The sequence below is a fragment of the Bos indicus genome, chromosome 6 (assembly GCF_029378745.1).
Source record: "Bos indicus isolate NIAB-ARS_2022 breed Sahiwal x Tharparkar chromosome 6, NIAB-ARS_B.indTharparkar_mat_pri_1.0, whole genome shotgun sequence".
In the NCBI taxonomy this organism is placed as follows: domain Eukaryota; kingdom Metazoa; phylum Chordata; class Mammalia; order Artiodactyla; family Bovidae; genus Bos; species Bos indicus.
In genome coordinates this window covers 23,146,374-23,159,858 of record NC_091765.1, presented here as the reverse complement: position 1 = coordinate 23,159,858, position 13,485 = coordinate 23,146,374, and the positions used below count along the sequence as shown (strand labels likewise).

Here is a 13,485-nt window from a genome sequence, read left to right as displayed (position 1 = left end):
CAATCCTGAATATTCATTGGAAGGACTGAAGCTGAAGTTGAAGCTCCAATATTTCGGCCACCTGATGTGAAGAGCTGACTTACTGGAAAATACCCTATTGCTGGGAAAGACTGAAGACAGGAGATGAAAGGGACGACAGAGGATGAGATGGTTTAATGGCATCACCATCTCAATGGACATAAGTTTGAGGAAATGCAGGGAGATAGTGAAGGACAGGGAAGCCTGGCGTGATGCAGTCCAGGGGGTCACAAAGAGTCAGACACGACTTAGCAACTGAACAACAACAACCCACCCCACATCTGACTAGGCCAGACACATAATTTCAAGAATCTAGGAGGTATTGACTAGAAGGAAACTCCCTGCAACAGGTAGGAACCCTATCTAACTGGCTCATCAGCGTCTAATACTTTGCCCAGTAGAGAGTCACTGTTCAACATGTATTTTAGTAAGTGAATCTCGTACCTTCAGGCTTTAGAAGACAGAAACAAATAAATAAATAAGTAGTGTTGAAACAAAAGTATTGCAGGGAGGGAGAATATTAGGAAATGAGACCAAAAAAATCATGAAAGCCAAAAATCTAGGCAGAGGGAAAACCTAGGCTTGAAGTCTTTCAGGGAGACCTCCTAGAAGACCAAATAAGAGATAAGGTTTAAAGGTTCAGGTGTGGACAGAGGGAGTGGTTATAGGTGCTCATCCAGTGTGAACACCCAGACAGGTTGGTCTTCTCCCCCTGATGGCACATGGTTCATTTACAAGCAATGCCTTGTGTTGCAATTTATCTATCCACATACCTGAAACACCCACCAGACAGTGTGTTCTTTGAAGGCAGCCATGCTACCTTATTCACTGTTATATCTGAGCACCTGAGTGCCATGGCCACCACTTACTCATGGTTTTACTATAATTTTTGCTGCTTTATAAAATCTTAGGTATAATAAATGTTTGTGCAGGGCCTGAATTTTACTGTTGTAAACACTAGTGAAAGTAGACTCAGGGATGGAGAATCCAATAGTAGTATTGTGCTGGGTGAGATCATGGAAGTCATGACACCTGAGAAGGTTGCTTTTCTTAGCTTTATTTTTAGGGCAATAACCATAAACTTTGTGACCCAGGCCTATTTCTTCCTCAGTTCCAGGAAAGTTTTCACCTCTAGAGGAACTGATTAACAGCTTAAGCTAAATAAAGTACCTAATAAAGAATTCTTGCCATGATTTTTCAAGGTCTTCCCTGATGGGTGACTTTGACACTTATAATCTCTACTGGCACTCTATCGGTCTTGTCTGGTTAGACTCAGAATACAGTCAGCTCTATTTTTAACAGAGCAACTTTTAAAGGAGCAAAACAAATTATCAGCCTATTAGCTTTTCCATATTCTACTTTGATAAAATGCAAGTATGAATTTCTCAGTAAACATTTCACAATATACATTTCTCAATAAACATTTCACAGTATAACTCAGGGAGTGACCACAAATTCTGTATCCATCTTCCCATAGAGAGGTGAGAGCATGTGCCCATCCCCTGATTTTATTGGGCTTGTGAGTCTGTCCACCAAGAGGGTAGAGAGCACATAATACCATATCATTTCTTCTTTTTTTAACTGAAAAATTCTTTATTTTTAGAGATATCACCTTTGGCATTTAAACTAAGCAAAATATTCACTAAAGAAGTTAGTTAACAATTCAGGTAGTTTAAAAATTTTTTGTCTGTGCTATGTTTTTCATTAAAAATATTTTAATAATTTTTGAAGGCATGGGGGAAGGATGGAGGAGCTGAATTACTATTTCAGGGTCTCTGATTACTGTTTTTTTGTTCAGTTCAGAGGTAAGGTAAGATTTATAAGAACATATATATATTTACAATTGAATCACTTTGCTATATGACACCTGAAACTAAGACAACATTGTAAATCAACTATAATTCAATAAAAAATTTTAAGTAAAATAATAAAAGATTTATAAGAGAAGTTACATTTTAGAAAATCAAGGTGATAAAGTAATATTCAGCCTGGGATTGTACCATTCAAGAAAAAGAAAGATTTTAAAAAGTGCTTATAAAAGTCAAGATAATAAAATTATATTCATAAGATCCTACTCATAGTAAGGAAATACTTAGTATAAACATTATAAAAATAATCCTTACCATTTATTCAACACCTATCATTTGCCAGGCAATCATGCTTTAATGTCATGATTTCTAATTCTAAAAACTATTCTTAGGAAGAAAATCAAGTTGTTTTTTGAAACAGAAAAAGGAAATGAAGCTTATTAAAGTTTAATGACTCATCTAAGGCCATACAGCTAGTAGACGTTAGAACTGGTGTTTGAATGCAAGTTTTTCTACCATACCACACAGCACCTACCATAAAGAAAATCAGCTGAATAAACTTCTCTTATTATTTTATCCAAATTTCATTTGTAAAGTCCCTGTACAGTCTATTATTCTGATATGGCAATATCTATCTTTCATAGTATTAATAATTAATTAAGAAAATCCATCACATTCTTACCCTGTGTTTGGAAAACAGTGTTATCACAAATAATAGGCTATTCTTGTCCTCAGTTCCAACAATTTAGAACCTGTTACTCAAAACAAGAAGCCCTTGGATTAAAATATAAAACACAGCATTCTATTTAGACATTCTTCAAGATGGGTGGATGGCATCACTAATTCAACGGATATGAGTTTGAGCAAGCTCCAGGAGACGGTGAAGGACAGGGAAGCCTGGTGTGCTGCAGACCATTGGGTCGCAAAGAGCTGGGCACAACTGAGCGACTGAACAGCAACAAATTCTATTTTGCCACAATTACAAAGATCCAAAACTCCATTTTTGAGCCATTTCTGCACAATAAAAATCTAGTCTGCATTTGTCCTTAACAGAGAGAATATTAAACTAAGAAGTCCCTGAAGAGGTCAGAGTGTCAACAAAATTCAACATGATGGTGGAGCCCACACAGACAAAGGAAACAAAGCCAGGCCCTTCCACACAGCCATACATCCTCAGGATGATTTCATTAAACTCAATGTCTCTTCATGCCACACGTATTCCCCAATGTCTGCTAGGTGAAATACCACAACTGCCATGGGGTCTACTTTCCTGCAATCTTGTGTAGACTTCACTGCCACCTCAAAACCCAAAGGGATGTCTGCCATGGAGTACACCAGGACTTCCTGGTACTGAGAAGTCTTTTCAGTGATTCCAACAAGTCCAGATTTCACCACAAGTTTCCCATACAATAAGGAATGCTCTGCTCCAGGCTTTATCCACACTTTATATTTGGCATAGGGTGCTAGGGAATCCAGAATTATTCTGTTAAAACTTGTAGGTCTTGCATGTCCCCAAAGACACCAGCTGTGTCATTGGAGATACTGGCAGGCAACTTCAAGATCATCTCATTCACGTAGTACACTCAGTCCTTGTGTAGCTTGAAATGAGGTGCCATAAAGCCTATCGACCATAGCTGAAGTCTCCCCGATGTAGTCTACCATCTTCTCAAACACTAAATGGGTCTACTCTTCAGTCAGTAGTCTCCTTTTCCTGCTGGGTTCGAACATCGGATGATCTTGCCTCATTTGCTGGAAACAGGTCAGCAGCCAGCCGCTGTCTTAACCTCAAACCTTGCCTCTTTAGCCCGTTTCCAATTTTTCCCCCGCGCTAGTGCCCCATAGCCTGGAGGATCATCAAGGAAAGAAAGCCGGCCTAGTGAGAAACCATAGCGACCAGAAGTGAGCTCCAGGTGCTCCTGGTCCTAGATTCTAAGCCAGCGCCCTTGCTGAGCAAGAGGGGAAGTGACCGCAGCTTCTGAGAAGATGGCGGCGACGGCAACTGTACTGTCCTCAACCACTCTGTCGGCCACAGCGACGGCCCCCACTGCTGCTCTTGGAGAGGTGGACGATGAACAGCTCTTGGTGTCACTGTTCTGGGACCGCTTCCAGGAGACCCAGTGGCCATAGTGGCCGGATGTGGGCCGCTCCCTCAGGGAGGTGAGCACCTGGCTGAAAAGCGAGCATAGCTCGCCACATGGTTTCTAAGTTGAGGTCATAAAGAGGATGTAGCTTCATCCATGCTCTTCCTTGAAACCACCTGAGCCACCACAGATGAAGTCTGACTACCCTAAGACTGCCATGGTGCAGTGGCCCAGACACGCCACCGACAATCCCAACTGGGTTGGTTCTTCAGAAGTTCTCCACTTCAGAGAGATGTGTGGAGAGCCTGTTGTGAAGTTACATTTGCAGCCACAATCATTCAAGTCATCCACAGCCATGTGAGTCATCCTAGCTGAGATCCCAGAGGCATCTTTTGTGCTTTTTTTAAATTTTTTTTATTTTTTAACATTACAATATTGTATTGGTTTTGCCAAAATCAACATGAATCCACCACAGGTATACACGTGTTGACGTTTCTTACCTCACCTCATTTCAAAACTCGAGCTGATGCAACTACTTAGTGTCCAGAAGGAAAAGAGAGTCCAAGTCTAGGTCTGTAGAGAGAATAGAGCACCTGAATTCAAGACCCATGGAATTTCATATGTGCTAGTTGGTTTGTGAATGAAGGAGCATGTAGAAATGTGTGAAAGGATATGCACCAGGCTGTTAACATTTGTTGCTTGTGAGGATCCAGGAGATGAGGAGGACCCAGGTGGCAGGGAGAGGAGGTGACAAAAAATATTAAACGCTCTTTTTTTTTTCTTTATACTATTTCACTTTCACTAAACACATATTGCTTTTGCAATTTTTGAAGAGAAATTAAAGGGAAAATATTGGGTTTTTTAAAAAAAGCCTCAGAACATGCCAACTTTCTTTTTCCTTCATCCCCCCAGCCTCCCACGGTGATGTCTGTTGATATACTTCTAGAATTCTATACGCTGCAGCACATGAGTTAAATTAGAAGTGCTAATAAGGAGAGTGTGAGGTCATTGGCAGAGGAAAGGAGCCATTTTAAGTGACTGAGTATGATTCATTATACACAGGTTCAGTCACAGAGAACCTCTAGAAGGCAGAGTTTTGGTACATAGCTAGTAAGTGGAAATTTAGAAGGCTTCTGAGTATTTATTTTAATTATCCATGTTTCTTGGCGGTTATGTGGAAAAATCTGATATTTACAGTTTGTTAACTGTTAGACAAACACCTAGTTAACAGCAGTCTCATTAAGACTATTAGTAGTTGAAAGAGACTAAGCTCAACAATATAACCAAAGTATAATTCCCCTTGCTGGGAAAAAAAAAAAAAGAATAACCTGAAAAGATAAATACTCTGTGATAGTTCTGGCCTCAATACACAATATTCCTTCCATGTAATAATCAGAAAGAGTTCATTTAAAGTCAGTTGTCTCTAAACACAAATTTGTATTTCTGGCAGATGTCCTCCAAAGGTTTAATTGGTTTATATCCAACAACTCTAAACAGCATGTCAGTCATTTTTATTAGTATGCAGTGCATTTCACAAGTCATTTTCCCCAAAAGGGTCACTAGAAAGCTGTTAAATTCAGACATTTCACAAATGGATTTATGGAATTTTCCTATGGGTAATTCTACTTTGAAAATTTTCCAGGTTAAAATTGTCAAAGTCATGGTCTAGAGTGTAGAACTTTGGAACTTTGCTTATTGATTTGCCCTTATCCTGGAGCAGACTCAGAATTGTTTTCTGAGAAAAATCTTTACACTTTCCACAGTGCTCGCAGACCGCCTCTCTACCAAGGTAGGCCAATGCCAACTCAATACAAAGTCTAAGTTAGGCACCTTAATTTTCATAAGGGGACATTCTCTTATGTCTCTTTACTCAGTTGATTTTTAAAATATATACATTTTGAAGTATATGAGTTTTAAAAATATATGTATTTCAACTAGTAACACTAAATAATTACTCCAAAACATTTGTCAAATAATCAGATAACCACCACTGGCCAACTTTTATCAAAAATCAAAGTCCACAATAAGTGAAGTAAATCAAAAAGAGAAAGACAAATACATGATATCGCTTATTTGTGAAATCTAAAATATGACACCAATGAACCGATCTATGAAGCAGAAATAGACTCACAGATGTAGAGAATAGACCTGCGGCATCCAAGGGAAAGGAAGGAGTGGGGATAGGGGCTGGGAATTTGGAGTTAGTAGTTGCAAACTATTACATGTAGAATGGATGGTCAACAGGGTCCTACTTCACAGCATAGAGAACTATATTCAGTGTCCTGGGATAAACCATAATGGAAAAGAATATTAAAAAGAATGTGTGTGTATATACATATGTCAGTTTGCTGTGCAGCAGAAATTAACACAACATTTTAGATCAACTATGCTTCAATTTAAAAAAAAGTCAAAGTACAAGAAATAATATCCATGAAGGACAGATTAAAGGGCATGAAGTTCACCCAGTCCAATAAATAGTAACAGTATTTATCCCCGGACCAATCTAGACATTAAGAGAGCTTATTTCATTGTTTTGATTTTTTTATACTGCCTACTTACAGAGAGTTGCATTTGCTACATTGTACTTTGGCCTTATGCTCTCAATTTACATTGAAGGGCACTATAGAAACAAAACTAGTTATTTTGATTTTAAGACTATTGTTGAAAATATTTTCCTTTGCATGATTCCTTGAAGCATTCCTAAGAATTCCATATTCTATTCTTAAGCGTTCAAAATACTAAATTGGAGGAGAACATTTTCTCAAATTTCATAGCCATAAAAACATTAGTTTATTAAGTTTTATCCACATTTATTATTTTTTATTACTGTTATCATTAGGACAGTATTTCTCTATGTGATAATATTGTCCTTTTAGTTTTGGCTAATCAGAAGTTTGGAACTAAGTATAAATATGTAGTTGTCTTTTAAGAGTTTTGTGGGAACTTGTGGCACATATTTCTGTGTATTAACTTTTTTCTTTAGTTATATCTCATCATTTTAAATTTATTTTGCTTGTAAATATGTCCTTAATCTTCATGTTATTATACTTGTGCAATCCAGTAAGCTGTTTCAAATATTTTTGAAAGAAAGCAGGTTATAATTCTTCCCTGGTAGCTTATCTGGTAAAGATTCCACCTGCAATGCAAGGAACCCGTTTGATGCCTGGGTTGGGACATTCCCCTGGAGAAGGGATAGGCTACTCACTCCAGTATTCTTGGACTTCCCTGGTAATAAAGAATTGGCCTGCAATGCAGAAAACCTGAGTTCAATCCCTGGGTTGGGAAGATCCCGTGGAGGAGAGCATGGCAACCCACTCCATTATTCTTGCCTGGAGAATCCCCATGGACAGAAGAGCCTGGTAGGCTACAGTCCATGGGGTTGCAAAGAGTTGGACATGACTGAGTGACTAAGCACAGCACAGATTATAATTTAATAGGTGACCATAATCCTGTGACTAGAAAACTTTCTAAAGAGTCTATGGGTGGTAGGATTTGGTAAGAGGCAGAATAGAGAATGCTGGTAAAGACACTGCTGGGTTGTTTATAATAGAAATTCCTGAAGGTATCACATGTTTTTAAAGAAATGAAAAATTGCTGACATCCATAATCTGGTGTATATAAAAATAATAATGTAGGATCTTAATCTTAAAAAGAAGCCAATTTACAACTTTAGAAAAATGTTTCTGTTGAAACATTTTTTCTGAATAATAATTATAAAATATTCTGAAAACCCTAGTATTGGCTTGCTCAGAATTGTTAAGTTTCTTTAGCAGAAATGTGACAAAGAAACATTAATCCTAAATGTGTTTCTAAACTGTAGAAAGTAGAAGCAGAGATGTATAGTCAAGTTGCAAATTTCATTCACACTGTATGTATCTGTTATTTTGCCTCAATTTAAAATGGTCTTGTTGCCCAGGGCCACTGAATATGATCCAAACAAATGGAAAGGTATTCTGTGCTCATAGATTGGAAATATGAATATTATTAAAATGACCATACTACCCAAGGCAATCTACAGATTCAGTCCAATTCCTATCAAAACACCAGGGGCATTTTTCTTATAGAACTAAGACTTGAAGCCCTAAAAATTGTATTATAATACAGAAGGTCTCAAATAGTGAAAACAATCTTAAGAAAGAAGAACAAAGCTGAAAGTATTACACTCCCTGATTCTAAACTATACTGCAAAATTACAGTTACCAAAACAATATGGTACTGCCATAAAAACAGACACATAGATCAATGGAATGGAATTGACAGTCCAGAAATGAACCCACTTTACATGGTCAATTAGTCTACAACAAAAGAGGTAAGGATATACAATGGGGAAAAGCAGCCTCTTCAGTAAATCCAGTTGGGAAAACTGGACAGCTGCATGCAAAAGAATAAAACTGGATTACTTTCTCAAACCGTATATAAAAATTAATTCAAAATGTTTGAAAGACCTAAATGTAAGACCTGAAGTCATAAAACTTCCAGAAGAAAACATAAGCAAAATACTCTTTGACATAAATTGTACCAATTTTTTTTTAATCTGTCTCCTTAGATAAGAGAAACAAAAGCAAAAATAATCAAATGTTACCTCATCAAACTTCAAAATATTTGCACAGACAGAGGAGACAATCAACGAAATGAAAGGGCAACCAACTGAATGAGAGAAGATATTTGCAAATCTTATTTTTGGTAAGGGGCTAATATCCAAAATTACAAAGAACTCATACAATAACAACAAAAAATAAACAATGAGATTTTTAAAATGGGCAGAGGGCCTAAACAGGCATTTTTCCAAAGAAGACATGCGGGTGACCAACTGACACATGAAAAGATGCTTATCACTAATTATCAGAGAAATGCAAATTAGAACTACAGTGAAATGTCACCTCACACCTGTCAGAATGGCTCTTATCAAAAGAGACAAGAGATAATGAGTGTTGGTGAGGATGTGGAGAAAAAGAAATCCTCATGCATTGTTGGTGGGAATGTAAATTGGTGCAGTCACTATGGAAAACATTATGGAGGCTCCTCAAAAAATTAAAAATAGAATTAGCATGTTATCCAAAATACCATCCCTGGGTATTTTTCCAAAGAAAACAAAAACAGTAGCTCAGAAAGATATATGCAGCTCATTGCAGCATTATTTACAATAACCAAGGTTATGGAAGCAACCACAGTATCTATCTATAGATGAATGGATAAAGAAGATGTGAGATATATATGTGAAAAGAATAAAAGCATTTTCAGCTACATGGATGGACAAAGAAGGTATTATGCTTAGAGAAATGTCAGACAAAGGAAGATAAATACTATTTGATTTCACTTATATGTGGAATCTAAAAAATAAAACATGAACAAACATAGTAAATAAAACAGACTCATAGTACAGAGAACAAATAGGTGTTGTTGGGGAGGGAAGGGAATGAGTAAAATAGATGAGGGGTTTATGAGGTACCAACTACCAGTTACAAAACAGATGAATCACAAGGGTGAAATGTATAACAAGGGGAATATAGTCAATAATACTGTAATAATTTCATATGGTGCTGGATGGTAACTAGACTTATCATGGTGATTACTTGTAATGTATAAAAATATTGAATCACTACATTCTAGTGAAACTAATATAAATGAAAGTAACATAATAATGTAAGTCAGTTATACTAATAAATCCAGAAACTAGGAGGAAAAAGTGTTTTTTCTGCCTTGGAGACCATCATAAAAATAAAATCTTTACCAAAATCCACCAAACTTGTCATATCTGTACCTGATTTGAATTGTGTAAGAGTGATGTTCAAGCAATCTTTACTGAAATTTTAGAAGAAAACAACGGAAAGGAAAATAAAAGACAACATATACTTCTTGTGATATAATAAAAATACATTACCAACTTTTAACAATACAAAGTTAATACTGAGATGGCAAACATTATCATATTTTTTTTGAACTATGTTGACTTTAAAAAAACCATTTAGCTTTTTGTTAATAAAAAAAAAATGCCACAGAAGGAAACAATGTATGAACTGGAACTTCAGAAAAACACAATCATGTAGAATTGAAAGTTCAGTTTAATTCAGTCACTCAGTCGTGTCCGACTCTTTGCAACCCCATGAATCGCAGCACACCAGGCCTCCCTGTCCATCACCAACTCCCGGAGTTCACTCAGACTCATATCCATCAAGTCAGTGATGCCATCCAGCCATCTCATCCTCTGTCGTCCCCTTCTCCTCGTGCCCCCAGTCCCTCCCAGCATCAGAGTCTTTTCCAATGAGTCAACTCTTCGCATGAGGTGGCCAAAGTACTGGAGTTTCAGCTTTAGCATCAGTCCTTCCAAAGAACATCCAGGACTGATCTCCTTCAGAATGGACTGGTTGGATCTCCTTGCAGTCCAAGGGACTCTCAAGAGTCTTCTCCAACACCACAGTTCAAAGTACTTATGACTAGTTTCCTGAAAATTTTAAGGATGAAATCAGCCTCAGAAAATAAATAACACTTAACTAGTAAAGCTCTAAGAAATTTATCTTGGGTCACATCTCCTTAAACTAGACATAATGAAATTTTAATGCTTTGAGTATCAGTTTGTGCTAATACTCAGTGAAAGAAATATTTTAAAATTTCCATTAACAAGACACTCCATATTTCGCATGCGTGCTTAGTCGTGTCCAATTCTTGGTGACCCCATGGACTGAAAGCACACCAGGCTCCTCCGCCATGGAATTTTCCAGGCAAGAATACTAGAGTGGGATGCCATTTCCTACTCCAGGGGATCTTCCTGACCTATGGATTGAACCCACGTCTCTGGCATCTCCTGCATTGGCAGGTGGATTCTTTACCACTAGCGCCACCTGAGAAGCCCATATTACAGTATTCTATAATTTTCCACTTCCAAAGTTTAGTAAGAATTTAAAATTAGAGGGGAAAACAATTGCATGCATGGAGAAAGATATCAAACTGTCTGAGATCATTGAGCTTAGGCAGATATTTATGCTGGATTAACCTCTGAAGTGGTGTGACAATAGCACATCACAGCTACATTCTATTGAAGCCTTTCATATCACTTAAACATAAATTATTTTATTTGATTCCCATAATAACCCTATTAGATAATTAAGGTACAGATTATTATTCCCATTTTTAAGATGGGGAAAACTGATATATGCAATAATTAAATCTCTAGGGTCCAAAATTAAAGGAATTATTTAAGCAATCAAGTGTGTTAGTCACTCAGTCACGTCTGACTCTATGACCCCATGGACTGCAGCCCACCAGGCTCCCCTGTCCATGGAATTCTCCAGGCAAGAATACCGGAGTGGGCTGCCATTTCCTTCTCCAGTGTTATGTATCAGTTCAGTTCAGTCACTCAGTTGTGTCAGACTCTTTGAGACCCCGTGGACTGCAGCATGCCAGGCTTCCCTGTCCATACCAACTCCTGGAGCTTGCTCAAACTCATGTCCATCGCATCAGTGATGCCATCCAACCATCTCATCCTCTGTCATCCCCTTCTCCTCCTGCCTTCAATGTTTCTCAGCATCAGGGTCTTTTCCAATGAGTCTATTCTTCACATCAGGCAGCCAAAGTATTGGGGTTTCAGCTTCAGTATCAGTCCTTCCAATGAACACCCAGGACTGATCTCCTTTAGGATGGACCGATTGGATCTCCTTGTAGTCCAAGAGACTCTCAGGAGTCTTCTCCAACACCACAGTTCAAAAGCATCACTTCTTCGGCACTCAGCTTCGGCACTTCCAGCTTCTTCAACTCTCACATGCATACATGACTACTGGAAAAACCATAGCTTTTAAAGCAGAATACATATAACAGTATTTAGTGAGCAAATGTCACGGCTACAGTTTTTCTACTTTTCTGTTGATGCTAAAAGTCAGCCTAAAATCTTAACCAAAAGGTGAAAGTAATTTGCTGCCTGAGAAATTTATCTCTCTATCTAATAATTGATAATAGAAAAACCTGCTTTTCTTCTTCTATGAAATAATATTAAACTACTTGATCAGAGATCATGACTGTGCAGGATAATGAACAGATTCAGGACAAATTTCATCTGACCTGCAGAGTCTTGGCTCACAGAAGTTTTACCTTAAAAAAGCCAGATATTTCCACCACCTCCTGAAATTAGAAAAATTGGCCACCCTTGATTGTACATGGTAAAAATCAAATGTGGCTTCTCTGGTGGCTCAGGGGTGGCTCTCCTGCCTGCCAATGCAGGAGACACAGGTTCAATCCTTGGGTTGGGAAGATCCCCTGGAGAAGGGAATAGCAACCCACTTCAATATTATTGCCTGGGAAAGCCCATGAACAGAGGAGCCTGGTGGGCAGCACGCAGTCCATAGGGGTCACAAGAGTTGAGCACAACTTAATAATAAAGAACAACTACGACAACCAAGTGGAGTTAAGTCCAGGTTTCTCCTTTTGCGAAAGCATGTACCTCTCGATTTTCCATAACCATGTTATGTTACTTATGTTTCATTAACTTGCATTATTTATTGCTTGAATCCTGTAGATGTTTTACTTGATGACCCCTATTTAATATCACCCATTTTAGCTCATCCATCCAGTCACTCATTCATTTTATTCAACAAGCATTTACTAAACAAAGCTTAAAAGGAAAAGATGACTGAAACAAAGCCCAGGAGCACCATGATCTCATCATTTGATGAGCACTGTTTGCTATTTGGTCACTAAGTTTTGTCCATCTTTTTGCAACCCCATGGACTGTAGCTGACCAGACTCCTCTGTCCATGGGATTTCCCAGGCAAGGATACTGGAGTGGACTGCCATTTCCTTCTCCAGGGGATCTTCCCAACTCAGAGATCAAACCTGCGTTTCCTGCTTGGCAGGTGGGTTCTTTACCACTGAGCCACCTGGTGAGGATGCGTATACGTATCCGGAGTTCACTCAGACTCATGTCCATTGAGTCAGTGATCCCATCCAGCCATCTCATCCTCTGTCGTCCCCTTCTCCTCTTGCCCCCAATCCCTCCCAGCATCAGAGCCCAGGCATAGAAGTGAGAAATAACAGGACATCTAGTAGGAACACCAAGTAATTCAGTGAAACCGAAGGGGTATGGGAAGAGAGAGGCTGGAGATGGTTGTAGAGAGATAGGTAGGTTCTGGACATGGAAGGCCTTGTATCCCATTTATCCTATCACTACACAGTGCTATGTCATCAAAGCATTTTATACAGATAGGACACTGATACATAAAGCTGGAGGATCAGGACCTGAACTGAAGCGCAATAATTTGCATTTATATTTGGCAGGACAGAAGATTGGTCCAATTTAGGAGAGCAAAGAAAACGTAAAGATGACTCTCGTAATATGGCCCATGAATGGAGAATACTGGAGAAGTGGATTAGGGAAAGAAGATAATAATTCAGCATGCAGAAATGTTGAATTTGACAGCCCATGGAGCATCCATGGAAATGACTTAAGGAGCCGCATTTGAAGCTTAGGAGATATAGGCTGGAGGTGTGAGTTTGAGAATCATCAGTGAATAAATGGGAGTTAAAACTCTGCCAACTTCAGTAACTATGTCTCCTTAGCCAAGTACCTTAATCTCTCAATGCCTCAGTTT

At 38.4% G+C, this 13,485-nt stretch overlaps 1 pseudogene; it reads right to left on the bottom strand.

Annotated features, from left to right (window-relative positions):
- Window positions 1–2,999: 2,999 nt before the first annotated feature.
- On the bottom strand, window positions 3,000–3,554 carry LOC109559948 (60S ribosome subunit biogenesis protein NIP7 homolog pseudogene; annotated as a pseudogene).
- Window positions 3,555–13,485: the final 9,931 nt, after the last annotated feature.